The 21,288-nt window shown below is 46.5% G+C and overlaps 2 long non-coding RNA genes across 2 annotated transcripts; one reads left to right on the forward strand and one right to left on the reverse strand.

Annotated features, from left to right (window-relative positions):
• On the reverse strand, positions 1-7,541 carry LOC140420421 (uncharacterized). The gene is made up of 3 exons (XR_011946361.1): positions 7,250-7,541; positions 3,323-3,652; positions 1-487 (listed from the first exon to the last, which is right to left on the reverse strand). It is a non-coding gene; the product is annotated as an uncharacterized lncRNA (long non-coding RNA).
• Positions 7,542-7,620: 79 nt separating this feature from the next.
• On the forward strand, positions 7,621-20,342 carry LOC140420422 (uncharacterized). The gene is made up of 2 exons (XR_011946362.1): positions 7,621-7,721; positions 11,876-20,342. It is a non-coding gene; the product is annotated as an uncharacterized lncRNA (long non-coding RNA).
• The last annotated feature ends 946 nt before the right edge of the window (positions 20,343-21,288 follow it).

Below are 21,288 nucleotides of genomic sequence, written 5' to 3' on the forward strand. Positions count from 1 at the left end.
TTGATTGGAGGTGTCCAAAAATACAACTTTATTGCTAATTATCCACCTCAATTCTCTTACATAAAAATAATTCCAAATTCAGATCAAATAATACATCAAAACATAACAAAGAGAGTTAAACAAAAACATTGGGGAAACACGGTAGCATTGTGGATAGCACAATTGCTTCACCGCTCCAGGGTCCCAGGTTCGATTCCGGCTTGGGTCACTGTCTGTGCGGAGTCTGCACATCCTCCCCGTGTCTGCGTGGGTTTCCTTCGGGTGCTCCGGTTTCCTCCTACAGTCCAAAGATGTGCAGGTTAGGTGGATTGGCCAGGATAAATTGCCCTTAGTGTCCAAAATTGCCCTTAGTGTTGGGTGGGGTTACTGGATTATGGGGATAGGGTGAAGGTGTTGACCTTGGGTAGGGTGCTCTTTCCAAGAGCCGGTGCAGACTCGATGGGCCGAATGGACTCCTTCTGCACTGTAAATTCTATGAAATGAAATTCTATGAAATAAGAAAATATTAGGAAATCAATAGATGGTTCAGAATTTCTTAAAGCATGAATATAGAACAAACTTTAGTCATGAAACTATTCTTAAAGAAATTCTTATCAATGGTCTAACCCCTTATTGGTTTCAAATTCTCAGCTGAGGCTTCCTGATTTAATCAGAAAACTCTGTCACTTGGAGCATGATTTGTTATCCAGGCATTGGTCTTTACTTAATATTCATTAATGTCTCTCAAGTTAATTAAATGTCTACATGCTCCCGCCATGTGTACCAATCCTCTGAAGATAAGGCGTTCTGCATTAACCTTGCTTGTTGCTAAGGCTTTGCTACATTTTGTAAATGTTTCTGTTGCTGAGGCTGCGATACGTTTTCATTGCTAGATGTATTTGTAGAACAATGTTTTATTCATTACGAGGGCTTTTATGCAACTTTTCTTGAAACTGTGTTAGATTCTGACACATATTAAGTTGCTGTACAGCAATTCTCATATTTTTATCTGAAACAATTTCTGCCTGTATGTATACTGAATTTAAGAATTATACTGCATTGATTCTTCAAGGTACCAATAAATCAGTGAAGCAATAAATCTGTAATCTATCAATGAGCCTCTTCCTTTGACCTAATGGAATCTTTAATGTTTCTTGATCGTCACGGTTGCGTCACTTTTCCTGTTGGATTTTTGTTTCTTAAAGGAATCTATATTTTATGTAAATATGTGATAATTCCTTAAATGCGACTGCCTGTGTATCATTACACATTTTATTGTAAGTTCCCAATCAACTTGCCCCTCATAGCTTGACAGTTTCCTTCTGAGACAGAACCATGTAACCACCAAAGCCTATACCTGCATTCTTTAGGGGTTTCAAACAGAAACAGGAACTATCTGTCATCTACCTTCCAAACACCCTTTCACTCTGTGATCCTTATGAAATTTGCCACAAGGCTCAAGAGCATCAGTCATGAGAAGGCCAGTCCAGCAGAAAGAAACCCTCCGACCCTCCCCATTGACCAACTGACAGAATTAACACAATGCAGTCCTGGATGTAATTGAGAGCAGAAACAATAACAACAGAATCCAACCCCTGTAATCAATTGTGACCATGTTGGTGTCTCAGCAAGTTCGAGGAAGCACAGAATCCCTTCTCACACTGAGAGCAGGTGAACGGCTTCTCCCCAGCGTGAACTCGCTGGTGCCTCCGCAGTGTGGATGATTCACAGAATCCCTTCCCACAGTGAGAGCAGATGAATGGCCTCTCCCCAGTGTGAACCCACTGGTGCCTCTGCAGGCTGGATAATTGAGTGAATCCATTCCCACACCGAAAGCAGGTGAACGGTCTCTCCCCAGTGTGAACTCACTGGTGTGTCTGCAGGGTGAATGACTGACTGAATCCTTTCCCACAAAGAGAGCAGCTGAATGGTCTCAGCCAAGTGTGAATGCGCCAATGAGCTTCCAGTACAAATAGGCACTGCAGTTGACCATTTGGCCCATTGAATTTGCTCAACCCTGTAATAAGCTCAATGGCCGATCTAGCTCAGCACCATTTCCCTTAGTGACTTCAACATCTCGAAACCTATCAACTCGATCTGGAAAATACTTGATGACTTGAGGCTCCACAGTCCTCTGGAGCAGAGAATTCCAAAGCTTCACCACATCCTGGAGTGAAGAATTCGCTCCTCATCTTAACTTTCAGTCCATTTTCCTACCTGTTCCCCGTGCCCCTCAACTCCCTCGTCAATCAGAATTCTGTCTAACTTCACGGCGCCAAGGACCCAGGTTCAATCCCGGCCCCAGGACACTGCGTTTGGAGTTTGCACAGTCTCTCCGTGTCTGTGTGGGTCTCATCCCCACAACCCAAAGATGCGCAGGGTTGGTGGATTGGCCATTCTAAATTGGCCCTTAATTGGAAAAAACATGAATTGGGTACCTTAAATGAAAAAATTATGTTTTGGCAAGGGAGAGAGGGTGGGGGGGGGTCACAATCAAATCCAGTGACTACCCACATATACTTTGTGTCAGGTTGGTGTCAATGTCCACCCCCTCACTTTTCATCCGAGTCTCAGGAGGTTGGAGACTGCTCCGGACAAGTAATGGCGGACGCAGCTCCCACAATCCTCCCATGCTGGAGAAACTGCTTTATCCCAGATGGGTGGGTGGTCTGGAACTGCACATGTCCAAGGGAGAGGGACCCTTAATTGAAAAAAAGACTGGGCACGTATAATAAAACAATTAATTCTGTCTAGCTTATTCTTGAATATATTCAATGACTCCCAGACTCCACTGGACCCTGGGGGAAACAAATTCCAGAGATTAACAACCCTCTGAGATAAGAGATTACTGAAAATATATAACATGGTTGCAGTACAATATTAAAAGACTAGAAATAATAATAAATGTACTTTACAGGTCCAGATGGAGCAGGTTAAAGAGGTGTGAATTGTCTCAAGCCAGGACAGTTGGTAGGATTTCACAAGCCCAGGCCAGATGGTGGGGGGTGAATGTAATGCGACATGAATCCAAGGTCTTGGTTGAGGCTGTACTCATGTGTGCGGAACCTAGCTATAAGTTTCTGCTTGGCGATTCTGCATTGTTGGGTTGCAAAATCCTATCGACTCTCCTGGCTTGAGACAATTCACACCTCTTTAACCTGTGATTATCCCTCTCTCCAGTTGCTCTGTCTGGACCTGTAAAGACTTAATTACCTGCAAAGACTCTCATTCAACAGTATCGTCTTGCATCATTGACTTTATCTATCTATATGTTTCTGGAACCCACCTCTTCATTCACCTGAGGAAGGAGCTGTGCTCTGAAAGTTAGTGATTCGAAACAAACCTGTTGGACTTTTAACGTGGTGTTGTGAGACTTCTTACTTTTACTTTAACACGACCAATAATCACAATCCATTGTTACGTTGCAGAAATTGTCACTCAATTCTCCTGGAACCAGCCCAATGTGATTCTTCATTCCTGTGTTTACTGCCATTGTGTTCCTTTGCCTGACTGGCAACCCTTAACCCCAGAGGTGTCTTGCTGTGATGGTTCTCCGGATTGGATTGGATTTGTTTATTGTCACGTGTACCGTATTCAGGTCCCGATAAACCAAGTGACTCTTCCAAATCCTGAAGTGATGTTTGTTTTTTTCTGCAAATCTTCATCTATTATCCTGTAAGATGCAAGTTGAGAACAGACAATTCTAGTTTCAATAAAACATTCTTTCCTTTCTCATTCTCCAAAAGCTGTAAATTTCCACCCAACACACTCTCCCTCCATTCTCACTCGACAGTATGTAATATTTATCTTCTCTAATCCTCCCAAATCTCGAAAGGTGCTGCTTCAGGCTGATTCACAGATCCATGCTCACTGCTTCCTGTCCTGGACAGAGGCCTGAAAATCTCCATGCAGGCTGCCAGACAGGAATATGTCTATAATACCAAACTCAAAATGTGTGCAACATACAAACTTCCTTTCGCTTCAGTTGCTGCAAGTCACCAAAGTCCCCTCAGAATGAGAAAAGAAATGGAAAGGTAAAGTAGAGTTGGAGAGGCTACTCCCTCTTAATAATAATCGGGGGCAGCACAGTGGCGCAGTGGGTTAGCACTGCGGCCTCACAGCACCGAGGTCCCAGGTTCGATTCCGGCTCTGGGACACTGTGTGGAGTTTGCACATTCTCCCCGTGTTTGTGATGGTTTTGTCCCCACAACCAAAAAGATGTGCAAACTAGGTGGATTGGCCACGCAAAATTGCCCCTTAATTGGGGAAAAAAATGAATTGGGTACCCTAAAATTTTAAAATAATCTTTATTATTGTCACAAGTCGGCTTACATTAACACTGCAATGGGGCGGTACGGTGATGCAGTGGTTAGCTCTGCCGCCTCACGGCGCCGAGGTCCCAGGTTAGATCCCGGATCTGGGTCACTGTCCGTGTGGAGTTTGCACATTCTCTCTGGTTTGCCTGGGTTTTGTCCACACAACCCACAGTTGTGCAGGGTAGGTGGATTGAACACGCTATATTGCCCCTTAATTTTAAAAGATGAATTGGGTAATCTATATTTTTAAAAAACCACTGCAATGAAGTTACTGTGAAACTCCCCTAGTCACCACATCCGGCGCCTGTTAGGGTACACAGAAGGAGAATTCAGAATGTTCAATTCACCAAACGCACGTCTTTCAGGCATTCTAGATGGGCAGCCTGGTAGCCCAGTGGTTAGCACCGTTGTTTCACATCTCCAGGGTCCCAGGTTCGATTCCGGCTTCGGTCACTGTCTGTGGAAATCTGCACGTTCTCCCCGCGTCAGCGTAGGTTTCGTACGGGTGCTCCGGTTTCCTCCCACAGTGCAAAGATGTGCAGGTTAGGTGGATTGACCATGATAAATTGCCCTTAGTGTTCAAAAAGGTTAGGTGGAGGTTCCGGTGGCGGCTAAGGAGGAGTAAGTCGCACACTTGGTGGCTCTCAATCCAGTCGGACTTTTTCCCTGACTTTTTTGTACTTTTGAGTGCTAGTTTGGAAGGCATAGGCACTCAGGCACTGACTCCAGACACAGGTGTATGGAATTAAGAAGCAGAAAGAATCGCAAACAGTTGAAGAAGTGGGCAAACAAGGGCAGTGTAGAAGCTGCTGCTGAGGACAATATGGCCGACGTCCGGACCGCGGTGCAGACAGCCCAGCCAACGACGGAGCATCTGTTGAAGGTCATTCAAGAGGGCTTTACTGTTTTGCAGCGCAACAGTTTAGACCTGATTCAGAAGGACATCGAGGGCTTGAGCATAGGCTGGATGCCCAGGATCGTACGATCCAGAAGTTGGAAAAGGCGCTGGAGGAGCAGGCGGATAACCAAAACGGTGGTGGAAGCGGAGATGGAGAGGCTGAAGGACCAACAAAAAAGGCTTCTGGAGAAGGTAGAGGTCCTGGAAAATAGGTCCCATCAGCAGAGTTTGAGAATCGTTGGTCTCCCGGAGGGGGCTGAGGGAGACGGTGGCGGGCATGTTCCAGAAGCTGTTGGGAGATGATGTCTTCCCGCGCCCGGTGGAGGTGGACAGGGCGCTGGCGAGGCAGCCGCGAGAGGTGCCCCCCCCTCCCCCGAGTGATGGTGGCCCGGTTTCACAGGTTCCTGGACAAGGAGCGGGTGCTACAGTGGGCTAAGCGCACGCGGAGCTGCCATTGGAATAACAGTGTCATGCGCATCTACCAGGACCTGAGCGTGGAGGTGGCCAGAAGAAGGGCAGGCTACAGGCAAGTCAAAGAGATTCTGTTTAAGAAGCAGGTGAAGTTTCGGCTGCTGTATCCGGCTCGCCTGTGGATCACACACGAGGGACGGCACCATTGCTTTGAGGAGCCCGAGGATGCGATGGACTTCGCCAAGAGAGAAGGGCTGGTGCCGAACTGAGGATTTTGTGGACATGGGTTAATAAGACACTGAGCGATGTTTTCACTCATCGCCGGGGGGGGGGGGATGAATACTTCTTACACTGCAAATAAGAGGTGCAGGTGTTGGAGAACCAGCGCCGTCTGGAGGTTTGTTTGGTGAAGGCCGAGGAGAATTATAAGGAGGCCCGAGTAAGCTATTGCTGAAGGAGGTTAACGCAGCAAGACTCCCTATTTACTCAGCAGGTTGAGAACAGTTGAAAGTTTGCGAGGCATAAGTTGTACGAGTTTGGGAGTAACCCGAGCGAATACAAAGGCCAACTTTGGAGCGGATTTCTCTGTGCGGCTTGGCAAAGGGAAAAGGGTCACGAAGACGGAGGAAATAAACAGGAATTTCGGGAATTCTATGCAGGATTATACAAGTCTGAGCAGTCTGGTGATGTATTGGCAGTGTGGAGCATTATTTATTTTCCTTGAATCTTCCGGAGGCCTCAGAAAACCAGTGTGAGGCTCTTAATGCTACTCTTTCTAGGGAAGCGATGTCAAAGACCATGAAGGAGCTTCAGCCAGGTAAAGCGCTGGGACCACATGGCTGTGGGTGTGGGGTTTACATGGGATTTGAGGTTTACTGTTGGAACTATTTGTGGGTATGTATTATCACTTAGACTCTAGTATGCTGCCATCGACTCTTTGTGAGGCTTATGTCTGTTTGATTCTGAAGCGGACAAGGATCGAGGGAGCGTGTCTCTTATCAGTCAATCTGTTGACTTGAAACTGCTGTCTAAAGTTTTGGTGAGAAAGCTGGAGGGCATCCTTCCAACAATCAATTTCTTTTTTAAGTTTTGAGTACCTATTTCATTTTTTCTAATTTAGGGACAATTTAGCTTGGACAATCCACCTCCCCTGCATATCTTTGGGTTGTGGGGGTGAAACCCACACAAACATGGGGAGAATGTGCAAACTCCACACGGACAGTGACCCAGAGCCACGATGAAACCTGGGACCTCGGCGCCGTGAGGCAGCAGTGCTAATCACTGCACTACCGTGCTGCCCTCCTTCTGACAATCATGAGGGAGGACCAGTCTGACCTCGCTCTGCATCACTAACCAGCTGAGCTAAATTGGCTCCTAATTACATTACAAGCTGGGCAGCGGCAGGGTTCATGAATGTCGTATTTGGGCTTCTGAGAAGATCTCGACAAATAAATGTGTCAAGCTGAGGGAGCAAAGGATGTCAATGTCTTTAATGGAGAGAGAGACAGAGACCTGGGCCAAGCTTTGCAGAGTCTGCACCCTCCCTGGATTCACTTCCTTTCCCTTCAGTTGCTGCAAGTGACCAATTGAAGGTCAGAATGAGAAACGAAATGGAAAGGGGGAGAAAAGAAAATGTTTTACTCACAGTTGTTGGAGACGGGAGGAGGTTTGCATCCTTGTGAAGTTCAATCGAGCAGTCACACAAAGCCCGAGCTGATTAGCAGGAGGACCATCCTTCTGGTCCTCCAACTCTTGCCATTGGTTAATACCTCAGGTAAAAGGTCAGAAGGCGGGCTACCCGTTGCACATGCACAGCCTCCCCTCTCCCTTGGACATGCGCAGTCGTGGGCAGGGGGAGATCACCGATTGGCTTCTCGCTCTGGCCGTCAGCCGGTTGCCTGGAAACCTTGTCTCGAGGAGGTTCTGTTGCCGGTTTATTTCCCCCCTTATTCAAGGGGCAGACGAAACAACGGGTGGGGGCGGGGAGCTCCGCGCCTGCGCACTGGATCCCGGTGACGACAGCGCGGAAGAGTAATTCCTATTGGCTGATTCGGGCAGTGCCCCATTGTGATGTCACAGCGGAAGTGAAGGAAAAAAAACTCCTTTCTCCAACATCTGTGAGTGAAACACTTTCTTTTCTCCCCCTTTCCATTTCTTTTCTCATTCTTACCTTCAATTGATCACTTGCAGCAACTGAAGGGAAAGGAAGTGAATCCAGGGAGAGTGCAGACTCTGGAAAGCTTGGCCCAGGTCTCTCTCTCTCTCTCTGAAAGACATTGACATCCTTTGCTCCCTCAGCTTGACACATTTATTTGTCTGGCTAAAAGGATGGTCTCTCGCCACCCGGGGTAGCAGCGCGGTTGGGTGACCTGCACGACTTCCTGCGGTTAGAGAAGAGAGTCTGAGTTAAGGTTGCAGCAGGGGAGTTTGAGAAAAGGTGGGGGATGTTTGTGACCATGTTTGAGGAGCCGTTCGTCGTGTGGGGGGAATGAAAAAGGAGAAAAATCTGTACAAACCGTATAGTTGATTGTTGGGAAGAATGTTTCCCGGGGTGTTTATTTGCTGTAACCTACTTTGATACAAGTTTGAATAAAATGCATTTTAAAAAAAAAATAATTAATAAATAAAAGGATGGTCTCTTTCCTGATGTTCACAATTAAAGGAAGAGAAAATGCTGGAAAATCTCAGCAGGTCTGGCAGCATCTGTAGGGAGAAAAAAGCTGACGTTTCAAGTCCGATGACTCTTTGACAAAGCTTTGGACAAAGAGTCATCGAACTCGAAACGTCAGCTCTTTTCTCACCCTACAGATGCTGCCAGACCTGCTGAGATTTTCCAGCATTTTCTCTTTTGTTTCAGATTCCAGCACCCACAGTAATTTTCTTTTATCACAATTAAAGGGCTGGTTTCTCCAGGAGATGGCTGCTATTTAATGGGACAGTAAATTAATATCAGTTAGAGATATGTCTAGTAGTTTTAAATTAGATATATTATTTATGGTCTGTAATAAAGTACATTTACTATTATTTCTGGTTGTATAATATTGTACTGTCGCTATTCTTATTTCTTAAAAAAAAGTGGGCAGCACGGTAGCATTGTGGATAGCACAATTGCTTCACAGCTCCAGGGTCCCAGGTTCGATTCCGGCTTGGGTCACTGTCTCTGCGGAGTCTGCACATCCTCCCCGTGTGTGCGTGGGTTTCCTCCAGGTGCTCCGGTTTCCTCCCACAGTCCAAAGATGTGCAGGTTAGGTGGATTGGCCATGATAAATGCCCTTTGTGTCCAAAATTGCCCTTAGTGTTGGGTGGGGTTAATGGGTTATGGGGATAGGGTGGAGGTGTTGACCTTGGGTGGGGTGCTCTTCCCAAGAGCCGGGACAGACTCGATGGGCCGAATGGCCTCCTTCTGCACTGTAAATTCTATGATCGGCTTTATATATTTCCAGTCATCTCTTCCCTCAAAAGGCTATTAGTCTATGGCATTCTCTTCCACAGGGATCAGTGGAGTCTTTGGGTCACTGAATATATTCAAGGATGAGTTGGACAGATTTTTAATATTTCCTTTGTCATGTTTTTTTACCATTTTAAAAATAATGAATGCAACAGAATAACAGAAATATTGCTGGAAAATGGGTACAGTGTAGAACAACTGATACTTCCGCATAAATACAAGCAATACATTGCAGAATTAATTCAGAGCAGGATATTTGAGCGACCAGAGCCTCTAGATGAAATGCCAGATCAGTTAACAGGTTAACATAGTGAGCGGGGAAAGAGGGTAAAATTATATAAAAACAGAAGAATAACAATGCAGGGCGCATACCCCAAAATATTACAAAACACACTAACAGCAGAGTCGAATTAAAATAACATAGATGACGTAGAATCTCTATAGTGCAGAAGGAGGCCATTTGCTTCTTCAAGTCTGCACTGACCCTCAGAAAAAGCACTCACAGAGGCAGACTCCCCATCCTAGTCCCATAATCCGGTCCATTGATCATGGTCAACCCACCTAACCTAACATCGTTTGTGCGGAGGGGCAAGAATTCAAAAATCCCTAAAACAGTACTACAATGGAGAAGAAACATGGGAGGCCTGGCCCTCCCGAACTTGCAATACTATCACTGGGCAGCCACGGCCGAAAGAGTGAGGAGATGGGTAAAGGACCCAGACATGGAATGGTTGATGATGGCCGAGTCCTCGTGTACAGGAATGACCCTCCCGGCCCTCGCTACGGCAACACTCCCATCCCCGTCAGCACCAGTCCAGTGGTGGCAGCTACCCTGAGAACCTGGAACCAGATGTGGCAGCATTTCAGTATGACCGATGTGTCCCTTATGGCCCCCATCTGCGGCAACCATAGGTTTGCACCAGCCATTCTCAACATCACCTTCAAGAGGTAGAGACAAGAAGGGGGAACACTGATGGTTAGGGACTTTTACACGGGAAATAGACTAGCGACCTTAGAGGAGCTGACGGATAGACTGGACCTACCAAACAGGGATGAGCTCCAGGTCAAAAACTTTCTCCGCAAGGAGACACCAGCATACCCAGAAACCCTGAGAAGCACAATGCAAGAGGAGTTACTGGACGCAGACAGTCTGGGGAAGGGAAACTGTGGGGACCTGTACGGACAACTCTTAATAAGGATGCGCTCCTTACTTGACGAAACCCAGGAAAAATGGGAGGAAGAGCGAGGGACGGAAATAGGGTGGGGACTCTGGAGCGAAGCACTGAACGGGACCAACTCCACCTTCTCCTACGCAAGGCGAAGCTTCATGCAGCTGAATGTTGTGCACAGAGCATACCCGACAAGAACCCAAATGAGCAGGTTCTTCCCGGAGATGGAGGACAAATGTGAATGGTGCCAGGGGGGCCCGGCAAACCATGCCCACCTGTTCTGGGTATGTCCCAGAATTGTCAAATTCTGGACAGCATATTTACAGTTGAATTCTGGACAGCCTATTTAGAGACAATGTCCATGGTTATGAGGGTGGAGCCGTGCCCACAAATGGCAGTCTTCGGGGTATCAGACCAGCCAGAACTACTCATGGGGAAGAGGCTGGACGCCCTTGCCTTTGCTTCTCTAATCGGCCACTGGAGAATCCTGCTCGGCTGGCGATTAGCAGCACCACCCACAGCTCAGACGAGCTGGCAGACCTATCGGAATTTCTCCACATGGAGAAGATCAAGTTCACCGTCCGAGGGTCAGAGGATGGTTCCCACAAAGTGTGGAGGCCATTCACCAACTTGTTCCAGGACCTGTTTGAAGCCAGCGGCCAATGGAACACTGGGGAGGGAGGTGGGCGTACGGGAGCCAACGGGATCACAGGGAGCAGGCAGGAAAAGGGGACGGGGGGAAGGGGGCTACTGGGACAAGGAGGAAGAAACAGAAACCAACTGACACAGAGACCAGAGAGCCCAGAACAAAAAACAAGAAGAGGAACCCCCAAGGGAAGGTGAAAAACAAGACAGGGAGTGCGCGGGGTGGAAGGGGGGAGGCCCATCAATGGGGGGGGGGCACCGTCCACTTGTAAATAACAGATAACTCCCATTGTACAGTGAAGGGCCAGGAAAGGACCCAGAAACGACGAGTGAAGGGGGCGGAGGGGAGGGACAGGAGATGGAGGGACCGACACAAAGGAAATTGACATGCACATTGTAATCGGCACAGTTACCCTGACTGCTTGGATAGTGTATAATAAGCATTGTCACAAGTCTGCGACTCGATGAAAAAGAGGTGAAAAAAACTGCTCAATCCAATCCCGCCTCAATTTAAAGTGTTCCTCATAATCCAGATGCGTTTCCTGTAATAAAGCGATGTCGACGTTCTCCTTTCGAAAAGAGAGGATCTTTTTCCTTCTGATAGGGTGATGGATGCCCCGTACATTCCCTGAGAAAATTTGCAGATTAACTGCCGCCATTAGTTAGGCGACAGAGAGAACAGGAACAGATTTTCACACCACAATCGGGCGTGCGCCATTACCCCCTCCTCCAACTCACTTTACACCAGAGGCACCAAAGTCTCCCCAAACTGCTCCTTTCACAGATAAAAGCCCCGTCTGTACCAGAGTAGGATAAAGTCAACAACACATAAACCCTCCCATAATAACAAAAATACAAAAGAATCACCACCACAATAGATCCGAGGGGACATTCCTCAATAAGACTGAGGACCCGGAGGATTAATCCCACGGCCAGACTGCCGTTACCCTCAGGATACCTTCTCCAAAATGAGGAGAGGAAAAGTAACTTTTGTAAATTGTTTTTACAGAATATTAGAGGAGGAGGAATTACAGACAGAAATCGCAAACGTCACGTCTCAATCTGACTGAGTCTCTCAATTCCTTGGAACTGAATATCACCGGACTTTGAATCGAGAAGGAGAAATGTTTGTCTTTTCTGTCCGCTTCAAAACATCAGTGTGGCTGGAAAAGCCCCGAGACACACACACACCCGAGTGAGAGAGTTCCAGAGCACTGACTGTGGAAAGAGCTTTAACCAGTTACGCAGCCTGAAAAAACATCACACCATTCACAGTGGGAGAGACGTTACACGTGTTCTGTGTGTGGACGAGGCTTCAACTGATCGACAAACCTGGAGAGACACGAGGACACCCCCACCCTGGAGAAACAATGGAAATGTGGGGACTGTGGGAAGGGATTCTGGGTTCCATCTGCACTGGAAGCTCATCGGCGCATTCACACTGGGGAGAGGCCGTTCATCTGCTCTGTGTGTGGGAAGGGATTCATTCAGTTATCCACCCTGCAATTACACCAGCGAGTTCACACTGGGGAGAGGCCGTTCACCTGCTCTCAGTGTGAGAAGTGTTTCACTCAGTTATCCGTCCTGCAGACACACCAGCGAGTTCACACTGGGGAGAGGCCGTTCACATGCTCTCAGTGTGAGAAGGGATTCACTACTTCATCGAGCCTGCGGAGACACCAGCGAGTTCACACTGGGGAGAGGCCGTTCACCTGCTCTCAATGTGAGAAGTGTTTCACTCAGTTATCCGTCCTGCAGACACACCAGCGAGTTCACACTGGGGAGAGGCCGTTCACCTGCTCTCAGTGTGAGAAGGGATTCACTACTTCATTGAGCCTGCGGAGACACCAGCGAGTTCACACTGGGGAGAGACCGATCACCTGCTCTCAATGTGAGAAATGTTTCACTCAGTTATCCGGCCTGCGGACACACCAGCGAGTTCACACTGGGGAGAGGCCGTTCATTTGCTCTCAGTGTGAGAAGCGATTCACTCAATCATCCGACCTGCAGAGACACCAGCGAGTTCATACTGGGGAGAGGCCATTCACCTGCTCTCAGTGTGAGAAGGGATTCCCTCACTCATCCGACCTGCAGAGACACCAGCGAGTTCACACTGGGGAGAGGCCGTTCATCTGCTCTCAGTGTGGGAAGGGATTCACTCAGTTATCCAACCTGCAGAGCCACCAGCGAGTTCACACAGGGGAGAAGGCGTTAACCTGTTCTTAGTGAGAGAAGGGATTCAGATATCCATACACCCTGTGGGAACACTAGAGAGTTCACACCTGGAAGAGGCCATTCCCCTGCTCTGAGCAGGGGAGACATTCAATGATCCGTCCCAACGATGGAGACACTAGCGAGTTAATTCTGGGGAGAGACCATTCATCTGCTCTCAATGTGGGGAGGGGTTTTCTGATTCATCACATCTGTTGTGACTCCAACAAGTTCACAATAAATTACAGATGTTGGCTCCGTTGTTATTGGTTCTGCTCTCACTGACATCTAGGACTGCATTTTGTTCATTCTGACATCTGGTGACTGGTGATGATTGGAGGGTTTCTTTCTGCTGGACTGGCCGGTCTAACATCTCTGCCTCCGGTGGGCTGACCATTTTTGAGCCTCGTTGCGATTACCTGGTTCCATGTGTGACGAGGAGCACAGAATGAAAAGGTGTTTGCACGTTGGAAGATATTTAGTTCCCAAAGCAACCATGTTGCCATGAAGATGGGCTATGGTGGTTACATACTTCATTTGTCGAATTTATCTGGGTGGTTGTCGCAGAAGGAGACTGTCATGGTATGAGGGGCAAGTTGTCTGTGGTAGATTGGGAAATGACAATAAACATATCACTGAAAGTGGCAATGCAGGTGGATAAGGAGCTAAGAAGACAGACGGCATGCTTGTCTTCATTGGTCGGGGCATTGAGTATAGAAATTGGCAAGTCATGCTGCAGCTGAACAGAACCTTAGTTAGGCCACACGTGGAATATTGCCTACAATTCTGGTCACCACATTACCAAAAGGATGTGGAGGCTTTGGAGAGAGTACAGAGGAGGTTTACCAGGATGTTGCATGGCCTGGAGGGGATTAGCTGTCAGGAGAGGTTGGATAAACTCGGATTGTTTTAACTAGAGCGACGAGGTTGAGGGACGACCTGATAAAAGTTTACAAAATGATGAGTGGCATGGACAGAGTTGATAGAAGCTTTTTCCCAGATGACAGAGGTTTAAGGTGCAAGGGGCAAAAGTCAATTACCAGGTGACATATGGGCAAAGTTTAGCCGAGATGTGCGAGGGACGTTTTTTACACCGAGGGTGGTGAGTGCCTGGAACTCGCTGCCGGAGGAGGTCGTGGAAGCAGGTACGATAGTGACGTTTAAGAGGCATCTTGACGAATACATGAATAGGATAGGAATAGACGGATACAGACCCTGGAAGCACAGAAGGTTTTAGTTTAGACAGACATCATGATCCGGGCAGGCTTGGTGGGCCGAAGGGCCTGTTCATGTGCTGTACTGTCCTTTGTTCTTTGTATGACGATAGACAATAGACAGGCAACCACTCGCATTTTATTTACATAAAATATTGATTCCTTTAAGAAGCAAAAATTAAACAGCAAAATGAAGCTATCGTGGCTACCAAGAAAAGTTAAAGATTCCATTAGATCAATGGAGGAGACTCATAAAGTGGCCCAAATAGTAGTGAGCCTGAGGATTGGGAATTTGTTTTAGAATTCAGCAAAGGACCAAGAAACTGATAAAGAGAAAATAGAATATGAGAGCAAACTGGGGAAAACATAAAAAACGACTGGAAAAGCTCCAATAGGAATGTGAAAAGGAAAAGATTAGCAAAGACCAATGTGGTCCATTCCAGACAGAGACAGGAGAGTTTATAATGGGGAATAAGGAAATGACAGAGAAACTAAACAATGTGAATCTGTCTTCACGGAGGAAGATACAGAAATCGTCCCAAAAACACGAGAGAACCAAGGGACCAGTGAGCACGACGAACTGAAAGAGATTAGTATTAGTGAAAAAGTAGCACTGGAGAAATTAATGGTATTGAAAGTTAATAAATCCCCAAAAGCTGACCTCTCCATCCCAGAGTGTTGAAAGAGGTGGCTGTAGAGATAGTGGATACATTAGTGATCATCTTTCAAAATTCTATAGATCCTGGAATGGTTCCTGCAAGTTGGAAGGTGGTAAATGTAACCCCACTATTTAAGGAGAGAGAGAAAACGGGAACCACAGACCCATTAGCCTGACATCAGGAGGAGGGAAAATGCTACAATCTATTATAAAGGATGTGATAACAGACAAATTAGGAGCAGGAGCAGGCCACTCGGCCCCTCGAGCCTGCTCCACAATTCAATAAGTTCACGGCTGATCTAATTGAAACCTCAACTCCACAGAGGCTCCTTTGAAAATAAATCTTGGGAGAGCCTAATAATATTTTTTATTATAAAAATAATCTTTATTATTTTCACAAGTAGGCTTACATTAACACTGCAATGAAGTTACTGTGAAAAGCCCCTAGTCGCCACACTCCGGCACCTGTTCAGGTACACAGAGGGAGAATTCAGAATGTCCAATTCACCTAACAAGCACGTCTTTTGGGACTTGTGGGAGGAAACCGGAGCACCCGGAGGAAACCCACGCAGTTTTGGGGAGAACGTGCAGACTCCGCACAGACAGTGACCCAAACCGAGAATTGAACCCGGGTCCCTGGAGCTGTGAAGCAACAGTACTAACCACTGTGCCTCCACGCCACTGTGTCAGTTATGGGGAACAAGGAAATGGCAGAGGAGTTAAACAGATATTTTGCATGAGCCTTTATGGTGGAAGATAAATCGAATATTCCATTAATACGAAAGAATACGGAGGGAGCAATTAAATGCCATCACTGGAGAAGTTGTATTGGACAAACCGATGGGGATAAGATATGTCCCCTGGATGGCTGCATCCTCGGATCCTAAAAGAAATGTCTACAGAGATAGTGGATGCATTGATTGTAATGTTCCAAACATCCTTGGATTCTGGAGAAGTACCAGAGGATTGGAAAACTGCCAATGTGACAACCCGACGATTCAGAATGGGAGGGAGGCAAAAACGAGACACTATACGACGATCAGCCTAACATTTATTGTTGAAAAAAATGTTGGAATCAATTATTAGGAAGTAATAGCAGCACATTGAGAAAATCATAATCTAATCAAGCAGAGTCAGCATAGCATTGTGAAAGGGAAACTGTGTCTGACTAATTTATCAGAGTGTTTCGAGGAAGTTTCAACCAGAGTGGATAGAGGGGGACCAGTAGATGTCTTGTATTTAACCTTCCAGAAGGCCTTTGACAAGGTACCTCACAAAACATTAAGTCATGAGATAAGAACACATGGGGTTGGCGTGGATAGAGAATTGGCTAATGAGCAGGAAACAGCGATTGGGGATAAGGGGTTCTTTTTAAGGTTGGTGACCTGTAACCAGTGGGGTTCCACAGGGATCAGTGCTGGGACCGCAACTGTGTACAATTTATATTAATGACTTGGAGGAAGGAAGCGAACGTACTGTGCCCAAATTTACAGACAACACAAAATAGATGGAAAGGCAAGTTGTGAGGGGGATACAAACAGTTTGCAAAGAGATATTGAGAGGTTAAGCAAGTGGACAAAAGGTTGCCACATGGAGCATAATGTGGGAAAATGTGAAGTTCATTTTGGAAGGGAGAACAAAAGAACAGTATTATTTAAATGGCGAAAAACTACAGAAAGCTGCAACACAAAGGGACTTGGGGAACTTGTGCACGAAACACAGAAAGCTAGCAGACAGGTGCAGCAGGTAATCAGGAAGGCTAATGGAATGTTGGCCCTGATTCCAAGGGGGTTGGAGTATAAGAGTCGGGAAGTCTTGCTGCAGCTGTACAAGGTGCTGGTGAGACCACATCTGGAGAACTGAGAGCAGTTTTGGTCCCCTTATTTAAGGAAAGATATTATTTCATTGGAGGCTGTTCAGAGAAGGTTCACTAGGATGATCCCCATTATGGGGGGATTGTCTTCGGGGCAAAGGTTTAACAGGTTGGGACTCTACTCATTGGAATTTAGAAGAATGAGAGGTGATCTCATTGAAACATCCAGGATTCTTAAGGGGTTTGACAGGGTAAATGCGGAGAGGATGTTTCCCTCATGGGAGAGTTGACCAGAGGGCATAGTCTCAGAATAAAGAGATGTCAATTGAAGACTGAGATGAGGAGGAATTTCTTCTGAGAGTCTTTGGAACTGAGAGAGTTGTGGGGACAGAGTCCTTGTGTATATTTAAGGCTGAGATAGATTTTTTTATCTCAATTTGTTTTTTTAAATGTAAATTTAGAGTGCCCAATTCATTTTTTTCCAATTAAGGGACAATTTAGCATGGCCAATCCGTCTACCCTGCACATCCTTGGGTTGTGGGGGCGAAACCCATGCAAACACTGGGAGAATGTGCAAACACCACATGGACCGTGACCCAGAGCCGGGATCGAACCTGGAACCTTGACGCCGTGAGGCAGCAGTGCTAACCACTGTACCACCGTGCTGCCCGGCTGAGCTAGATTCTTGCTCAGTCAGGGAACCGAGGATTATGGGGAAAGGGCCGGAAAGTGAATGTGAGGAATGTTGGTTTCAGCCATGATCCTGTTGAAATGTGGAGCAGGCTTGAAGGGCCGAATGGCCTACTCCTATTCCTTATGGTCTTAGTGTGGTCTTATTCCCACCTACCCCTGATAAACTTTCACCCCCTTGATTTTCAAGAATCTATCCATCTTTGCCTCAAAAATATTCAAAGACTCTGCTTCCACTGCCCTTTGAGGAAGAGAGTTCCAAAGACTCCCAACCCTCTGAGAGTTAAAGTTCTCCTCTGCCTTAAATGGACAAGTTATTACTTTTGAAGTGACTCCAATTTCTAGATTCTCCCACAAGAGGAAACATCCTTTCCACAGCCACCCTGTCAAGGTCCCTCAGCATCTTATACGGTTCAATCAAGTCACCAAACCTCCATCGGACACAAGCCCAGCCTGTCCAATCATTCCTCACAAGACCAGCCTCCAATTCCGGGTATGAGTCCAGTAAACCTTCTCTGAACTGCTTCCAACACATTTACATCATTCCTTAAATTAGAGTAATACTGTACACAGTGCTCCAGATATGGTCTCACCAATATGGTACATACAACATACAGTGCAGAAGGAGGCCAGTCAGCCCATCGAGTCTGCACCGACCCACTTAAGCGCTATCCCCGTAACCCAATAAGCCCTCCTAAACTTTTTGATCACTAAGGTCAATTTATCGTGGCCAACCACCTGACCTGCACACCTTTGGACTGAGAGGAACCCGGAGCACCTGGAGGAAACCCACGCAGACACGGGGAGAACGTGCAGACTCCACAGACAGTGATCCAGTGGGGAATCGATTCTCGGACCCTGGAGCTGTGAAGCCACAGTGGTATCCACTTGTGCTACTGTGTATAACTGAAGCATAACCTCCCTACTCTTGTATTTAATTCCCCTCACGATAAACAATAACATTCTATTAGCTTTCCTAATTACTTGCTGCACCTGTATACTCGCCTTTTGTGATTCATGCTCTTGGATACCCAGATCCCTCTGAGTCTCGGATATCTGCAATCTCTCACCATTTAGATAATAAACTTTTTTACTCTTCTGCCCAACATGGACAATTACACATTTTCCCACATTATTCTCCATTTGGCAGATCTTGTTTCACTCATTTAACATCTACCTTTTTAACCTCCTTATGTCCTCTTCATAATTTACTTTCCTGCTTACCTTTGTATCATTGGAACATAGGAGCAGGAATTGGCCATTCAGCCCGTCGAGCCTGCTCCACCGTTCAATACGATCATGGCTGATCATCCACTTCAATGGCTTTTTCCCCACACTATCCCCATATCCCTTTGTGTTATTGGTATTTAGAAATCTGTCAGTCTCTTCTTTAAACACACTCAATGACTGAGCTCCCACAGCCCTCTGGGGTAGAGAATTCCAAAGATTCACATCTTGTAGATCTCTGTAGATCAAACCATTGCCCCGTCCTATTCCCGTATCCGTCAGTTTATTTCCCTGAAAAGCCCATCTAATTTCCTTTGGGAGACTTTCCATTATCTCTGCTTCTACCCGCATCGTAGGAAGTGGCTTCCAGGTATTTCCCACTTTCTTCAAATGCAAACGAGTCTCAGTGAGCACAGAAAGAGGCCATCCCGCCCATTGTTCCCATGCTAGCTCTTTGAATTAACTAATTAGTCCCATCGCCCGGCAAGTTTCTTTTCCTCCAGAATCTGTCCAGTTCCCTTGTGAAAGTTACAGTTGAATTTCCTTCCTGCACCATTGTGAGGCAGTGAATCCCAACAACTCGTTCTGTTTTAAATCTAATAATTTCACGATACACTGTGTTTGGATTTTCACAGGGGATTTGAAATGGAGAGAAAGACATGGTTGTTGCACAAAATCAAGACTCAGTCTTTATGAATGATCTTAGTGAGTGGGCAGAGTGTGAAATGTCCAGGTTTGCGGTGCCAAGATGCACACGTCCCAGGGGCTGTGCCGGGGGGGGCACCCTGCCCTATACCTGACCATTCGGGGGCCTCCATGGCCCGGGAACCCCTCCGGTACCGTGATGCCTGGCCCATGTCTGCGTGGGGCCAATACTCATCGGCGTCCATGTGACCGGCTATGGAGTCGCTTAAATCAAGCTTTGCCTTTAGATAGGGGGTCCTTCCCGTTAACGGGATGGAGATTGGCCTTAATCCGGCCAGTGGGAATAGGCCGGTTAGATCGGAAACCGTTTGCCTCTTGGTGCCCAATTTCGGACTCTCCTGCGATCTAACTGGCGCACTTGGATTCGCGCCTTGCGCATCGTGGCCATTCGATCGTGCCCCGATTCTCATTTGCTGTAAAAATGTCAAAGGTTAATTGCTGTGTATAAAGAAAGTGCAATAAGGACAAATGTACTGACAAGAGAGACCTTCAAGCTCTGATTAGCCTCAACATTTGAAACTGTATGAATAAGGGATTGTAGAGAATCAGATAAAGGGATAGTATGAAACAGTTCTATTGTATTCCTGTCTGAGATAATGAGAAGGTGTCAGTAATTGGGGATCCAATTAAATTAATCTAGTGACCAAATTGACCAATTATCATGTTACAACAGACCCAACTCTGACGTGAGGTAATGGTCACTTTGGGGATAAAAGTAGAGGTTCTGAAGATCTTCCTTGCTGGCCAAGTACTGAAGACTCCCGAGGTCGAGTTCCAAAGAAATTACTGTCAAATGAGGAGCCAGACTCCAGAGGCTGAATTCTACAAGAATTACTGTCAAAGGAGCCAGAGAGGGTTACGCTTCTACAGACTGATCACCCACATGAAGTTGGAAAAGTCAATGTGTTAAAGTTATTCAGTAAACTTTTTTCATTTAATAAACTTATTTTTAAATTTACTATCCAGAGAATTTTGATTTTGTCTTAATTGGTTAAAGTCTTGTCTGAACCAAAGTGAATTTATTAAATCGCAAGTTGGGTGTGGCTCAAATCAATTAAGTTCCAGATAACAAGATCAGATAACATAAACCTTCAATTAAAAAACTTACATGTCTATAGCGCCTTTCACAACCACAGAACGTCCCAAAGTGCTTTACAGCCAATGAAGTTCTTTTGAAGTGTAGTCACTGTTGTAATGTAGGAAGCGCAGCGGCCAATTTCCACACAGCAAGATCCCACACACCAAATGATAATGAGCAGATGATCTGGTTTTAGTGATGTTGATTGAGGGATAAATATTGACCGGGACACCGGGGATAACTCCCCTGCTCTTCTTCAAAGTGGGGGGGCGGGGGAGGGTGGGGTGTGGGGGGGGGGGGGGGGGTGGGGTGGGGGTGGGTGGGGGGGTGGGCGGGGCGGGGGCAGGGGGAGACAGGGCCTCAGTTTAATATCTTATTTGAAAGAAAGCTGTTCTGACAGTGCAGCATTCACTCAGTGCTGGGACCAGGAATGTTGGAACTGGTTTTTGTCCACAGGTCCCTAACTGGGTCTTAACCTTCTGACCCAGAGGTGATAGTGCTGCCCCCTGAGCCATGGCGGATTCTAGTTAGAAAGGAAAAGTTACGCTTTAAAACCCTCCACCCTTTGCCTCCGATGCCTAAATCTAATAATTAAAAACCCAGTATAAATAACATGGATTTCACTGACAAATGTTGAAGTATTGATTTTGAGCCACAAGTTTTAACTTCCCACTTGCTCCTCTGCACCTTTCTGTCTCTGTTGCTCATATCAATGACAGCCGGGCGACAGAGCTGAGGGATGAATTTAGCTGAGAATAACGGGGCCTGTGTCCCAGTTGGGAAACTGCCATGGGCGTCGCAGTAATAGAGAGACAGGAAGGTGCTG

The sequence above is a fragment of the Scyliorhinus torazame genome, chromosome 5, assembly GCF_047496885.1.
Source record: "Scyliorhinus torazame isolate Kashiwa2021f chromosome 5, sScyTor2.1, whole genome shotgun sequence".
NCBI classification, from domain to species: Eukaryota; Metazoa; Chordata; class Chondrichthyes; order Carcharhiniformes; family Scyliorhinidae; genus Scyliorhinus; species Scyliorhinus torazame.